The 5,937-nt window shown below is 40.8% G+C and overlaps 1 protein-coding gene across 1 annotated transcript in view; it reads right to left on the bottom strand.

Moving 5' to 3' along the window:
* LOC105555638 overlaps positions 1 to 5,937 on the bottom strand; it is a 100,740-nt gene that overhangs the window by 71,087 nt on the left and 23,716 nt on the right. The window lies entirely within an intron of this gene.

Raw genomic sequence — 5,937 nt, 5'->3', positions numbered from 1 at the left:
TTTTTTTTTTCATGACAAGGTTTCACTCTGTCACCCAGGCTGGAGTGCAATGGTGTGATCTCGGCTCACTGCAACCTCCACCTCCCGTGCTCAGGCAATCCTCCCGCCTCAGCCTCCTGAGCAACTGGAACTAAAGGTGCATGCCAGCATGCCAGGCTAATTTTTTTGTAGAGATAGGATTTCACCACGTTGCCAGGCTGGTCTTGAACTCTTGGACTCAAACAGTCTGCTTGCCTCAGCCTCCTGAAGTGCTGGGATTACAGACATGAGCCACCACACCCAGCCAAGTTATAGCAGTTTTTTTTTTTTTTTTACATATAGATTCTAGATGTTAACACTTTATCAGATATATAACTTGCAATTATTTTTCCCATTGCATAAGTTTGCCTCTTCACTTCATTGATTATGTCCTTTGGTGCATGGAAATTTTACATTTTGATGTAGTCCAATTTATCTACTTTTTCTTTTGTTTGCCTGTGCCTTTGGTGTCATTTCCAAGAAATAATTGCCAAATCCAAGGTGATGAAGCTTTTCCTGTATGTTTTCTTCTAAAGATTAAAAAAAAAAATCTCTTTTTAAAATGTGTCGATTGGCTGGCAGTTTAGCCAGGAATACCCAAAGGTCAATGAATGCGAGAAAGTGGGAGCCCAGTGAGGTATGCAGAGCATTGACATCAGCTTTTCCTTTGAGAGCATCACTAAAACAGTAGTTGGTTTTCATGGATCGTGGAGTCCAGGGAATAGGAGATAAAGTCATAGCCACTGGAGACAAGGAGTCCAGCAGAAAATGCTGCATGAAGTTATGACCCCAAATACAAAGTGGGCCATAGTTTTATTCTCTTCGAGTAAGGATAACTAGAAATAAAAACCTAATCTCCTTTTCCCCAAAGGACTTTAGGGAAAATTGCCTATCTCAGACTGATAAATATAAGGAAAAAATATATCCCCTGAGAACTCACAAACTAGTTCTAATACAGTTTTGCACCCTGCGTTAATTAACCACCTGGATGGTTCAAATAAATCACAGGTCAAGAATTTAATTTAATGTAACCCTGGGATGGTAGCACCCAGAGTGAATGGCAGACACAAATTCAAGCCCTGAAGAGGAAGCTCTCTTCAAACCAGAGCTTAGGAAATTGCCACAACCATTTTCCCAGGAAATATGAGTTAATAGTAAAAAAGAAATCACAAAACACACAAATTGGTGTCACCAGGAGTAAGAGCCAGTAGGAGCAAGAGATCACAGTATCAACCCCAAATAATTCAGATTATTGAAACTATTAGACAGAATACAAAATAACTTTAGCACATTTCAAAGAAATAAAATAAGGGATTTTTTTTTAAAGTAAGAGACTAGAAAATGACTACTAGTGTCCTTTCCTATTCTCTACTTCCTCCTTCTTCCCTAAACATAATTTTGTGGTAATCAAACATTATAGTTGTACCTGTTTTTTGAACTTTACATAAATGCAAGCATACAGTATTCATTCTTTTGTATCTCTCATCATTTGTACGACATTATGTTTGTGAGAGTCATCATATTTTATTTTTGTATAGCTACAGTTAGTTCATTTTCATTGCTACCTAGTGTTCCACTATATGAATATGCCACAATTTATTTATTTATTCTATTGTTGATGGAAATTTGGGTTGTTTCCAGTTCTTGATTTCCATGAACATTTTTCTATAAATCTCCTGGTGCCCATGTACATACATTCATGTTGGATATATACTGAGAGTGGAACTGCTGGATCACAGACTTTGCAATCAGTAGATATTGCAGTACAGTTTTCCAAGGTGACTGTGTGAATATACACTCCCACCACAGTGTATAAAAATTCCAGTTGCTCCAATTCCTCACCAACACATGATGATGTATTTGTATTTTCACTGTTTCAGTGGCTGTGTATTGGTATATCTTCATGTTTTTTATTTGAATTCTACTCATTCCTAATGAGGTTGAGCACCTCTTAATATTTTTATTGGCTATTTGATGGGTTTTTGTGTGTGTGTGTGTGTGTGTGTGTGTGTTAAGTGCCTATTCAAGTTTCTTGACCACATTTCTATTGGATAATTTGTGTTTTTCTTAATGATGTGCGGGAGTTATATATACATACTGCCTAAGAATCCTTTTTGATTATATATGTAGCAAATATCTTTTCCAGTTCTGTGGCTTGCCTTTTCACTCTCTGAATGGTGATTCTTGATGAACGAAAGTTGTTAGTTTTAATGGAGTCTAACTTAATCAATCTTTTCTTTTATGATTAGTGCTCTTTGTGTACTTTTTTTTTTTTTTTTTTTTGAGACGGAGTCTCGCTCTGTCGCCCAGGCTGGAGTGCAGTGGCGCAATCTCGGCTCACTGCAAGCTCCGCCTCCTGGGTTCACGCCATTCTCCTGCCTCAGCCTCCCAAGTAGCTGGGACTACAGGCGCCTGCCACCTCGCCCAGCTAATTTTTTTGCATTTTTAGTAGAGACGGGTTTTCACTGTGTTAGCCAGGATGGTCTCGATCTCCTGACCTAGTGATCCACCTGCCTCGGCCTCCCAAAGTGCTGGGATTACAGGCGTGAGCCACCGCGCCCGCCCTTTTTGTGTACTTTTAAAAAAGTGTTTCTCCACTCCAAAGTCATGATGATATTTTCTTATATTATCTTCTAGAAACTTTATTGTTTTGCCTTTCAACTCTGTAATCCACCAGCCTTGATTTGGGGGTATGTTGTGAAGTAGGGGTCAAGCTTCTTTGTCACCCACATTTATCTCCAGTGGTCTCATTAACATTGATTGAAAAGACCATCTTTTCCTCAATACCATGCATTGTCATCTTTGTCAATAATTAAATGTCCATATAGGTAAGACTTTGTTTCCAGCCTTTCTATTCTTTCCCATTGGTTTATTTATGTATACTTGTAGCAATATTACACTATCTTAATTTCTGTAGCTCTATAAAGAAGTGTTTAATATCTGTTAGAGAATATTCTCCCACTGCGTTCTTCGTGTTCAAGATTGTCTTGCTTATTCTTCGCCGCTTATATCTCCATATAAAATTAAGAGTCAGTTCTTTTAAGCTCTATAAGAAAGCCATTTTCATGGCTCTTTGATTCTTCTTGCACCTCCAACCTTCCATCTGGGATCATTTTTCTTTGAAGAATGTGCTTTAGCATTTCTTTTAGGGAAGATCTGCTTGTGACAAATTCTTCCAGTTTCTGTTGGTCTGACAATGCCTTTGTTTCACTTCCATTTTTGAAAAATATTTTTGTTGGGTATAGAATTCTTAGTTGACATTTTCCCTTCAGCATTTTGAAGATATTCTATTGGCAACTGACTTCCATTGTTTCTGTTGAAAAGTCAGATACCAGTTTTATTGCAGCACCTTTGAAGGTAATGTGTTATTTCATTGACTAATTTTAATATTTTCTCTTTATCTTTGGTCTTTAGTAGTGTTATTATGATGTTTCTAAATTGTCTTTGTGTTTAACCTTCTTGGGATTAATAACTCTATTTGGATTTGTGATTTATGTCTTTCACCAGTTTAGTTAAGTATTGCTTTTGCCCCATTCTCATTCTCTTCTCCTTCTGGGACTCAATTACACATATGTTCATCATCTCACTTATCTACTATGTCTCTTTTTTTTTTTTTTGAGACAGGGTCTTGCTCTGTTGTCCAGGTTGGAGTGCAATGGTGTGGTCATGGCTCACTGTAGCCTCCACCGCCTGAGCTCAAGTAATCTTCCTGTCTCTGCTTCCTGAGTAGCTGGGACTAATGAACAAACAAACAAACCCCCACAAACTTGTTTACAGGTATAATTTGTAATTTGAGGTATAAGACATTGTAATTGTCTTCCAGGGGTTATTTTCATATGCTTCTGGACCCATGAGGGCAGCAGCAAACCAGCCTCCTTCAATCTAATTTCAGGACTTGAGATTATCAGAAATCAATCTATAGTCCCTGAGGACCTGTCTACCTGCAGTTTGGCTTTGTTCTTAGGCTATGACCCTTCATGGTCTCAAATCAAAGGCATGTGCCACCACATCTGGCTCATTAATTTTGTTTTTTATTTTTTTTAGAGACGAGGTCCTGCTATGTTGCTCAGGCTGGTCTCAAACTCATGGCCTCAAGTGTTACTCCCACTTTGGCCTCCCAAAGTGCTGGGATTACAGGCACAAGCCACAGTGACTAGCTTATCTACTTATGCCTCTTACCTTTTCTTCTGACTTTTCTTTCTTTTATTATTTCATGCTTCATTCTTTCTGGATATTTTCTTCTGATCTGTCCTTTTTTAAACTAATTATCTCTTTTTATCTATCAAAATGCTGTTAAACCCATTTATTAAGATTTTAGGGTGGGCATGGTGGCTCATGCCTGTAACCCCAGCACTTTGGGAGGCTGAGGTGGACAGATCCCCTGAGGTCAGGAATTTGAGACCAGCCTAGCCAAAATGGCAAAACCCTGTCTCTACTAAAAATCTAAAAGTTAGCCAGGCCTGGTGGCACATGCCTGTGGTTCCAGCTGCTGGGGAGGCTGAGGCAGGGGAATCGCTTGAAACTAGAAGGTGGAGCCTGCAATGAGCCGTGATCATGCCACTGCACTCCAGCCTGGGCAACAGAATGAGACTGTCTCAAAAACAAACAAATGAACAAACAAACCCCCACAAACTTGTTTACAGGTATAATTTGTAATTTGAGGCATAAGACATTGTAATTGTCTTCCAGGGGTTATTTTCATATGCTTCTGGACCCATGAGGGCAGCAGCAAACCAGCCTCCTTAAATCTAATTTCAGGACTTGAGATTATCAGAAATCAATCTATAGTCCCTTGAGGACCTGTCTACCTGCAGTTCGGCTTTGTTCTTAGGCTATGACCCTTCATGGTCTCAAATCAAAGCACAAGAAAATGTATTAGGGCTTCCCCAGGAAGTCTGTGTCTCCTAGCATTGGAAAGATTGTCAAAAGCTCTGTTAAGTTTCTCAGCTTCTCAGCTGCCTTCTAACAAATCAAATGCCTGTAGACATAATTGCCTCTGTGATGTTCTCCTGTCTAGGTCTCCTCCCAGACTCTCTTGGGTTCCTTGCCTAATATGTGTGTGTGTGTGCACGTGCGTGCGTGCGTGTGTGTGTGTGTGTCTTCAGTGAAAGAGTTGCTCTGAATTATCTGATTTGCCCTTTTCAGAAGTAAAGTCCTATATATGACTTCTCACTAGTAATACCAGAAGTTTGGTTTTTTAAAAAAATAGTTAATCTGCTGGGTGCTGAGGTGGGTGAATCACCTGAGGTTGGGAGTTTGAGACCAGCCTGGCCAACATAGTGAAACCCTGTCTCTACAAAAATTGGCTGGACTCACTCCTGTAATCCCAGCACTTCGGGAGGCTGAGGTGGGCAGATCACTTGAGGTAAGGAGTTCAAGACGAGCCTGGCCAACATGGCAAAACCCTGTGCCTACTAAAAACACAAAAATTAGGCCACGCACGGTGGCTCAGGCCTGTAATCCCAGCACTTTGGGAGCCCGAGGGGGGCGGATCACGAGGTCAGGAGATCGAGACCATCTTGGCTAACACGGTGAAACACCATCTCTACTAAAAAATACAAAAAATTAGCTGGGCGTGGTGACGGGCACCTGTGGTCCCAGCTACTCGGGAGGCTGAGGCAGGAGAATGACTTGAACCCGGGAGGTGGAGGTTGCAGTGAGCCGAGATCACGCCACTGCACTCCAGCCTGGGCGACAGAGCCAGACTCTGTCTCAAAACAAACAAACAAACAAACAAACAAACACACACACACACACAAAAATTAGCCAGGCATGGTGGCACACACCTGTAGTCCCAGCTACTTGGGAGGTTGAGGCAGGACAATCGCTTGAACCTGGGAGGCGGAGCTTGCAGTAAGCTGAGATCGTGCCACTGCACTCTAACCTGGGCAACACAGCGAGACTCCGTCTCAAAAAAAA

This window comes from Mandrillus leucophaeus, unplaced genomic scaffold (assembly GCF_000951045.1).
Source record: "Mandrillus leucophaeus isolate KB7577 unplaced genomic scaffold, Mleu.le_1.0 Scaffold693, whole genome shotgun sequence".
Classification (NCBI taxonomy): Eukaryota; Metazoa; Chordata; class Mammalia; order Primates; family Cercopithecidae; genus Mandrillus; species Mandrillus leucophaeus.
The sequence above is the reverse complement of the archived record's forward strand: the minus strand, read 5'-3'. Positions and strand labels throughout refer to the sequence as shown.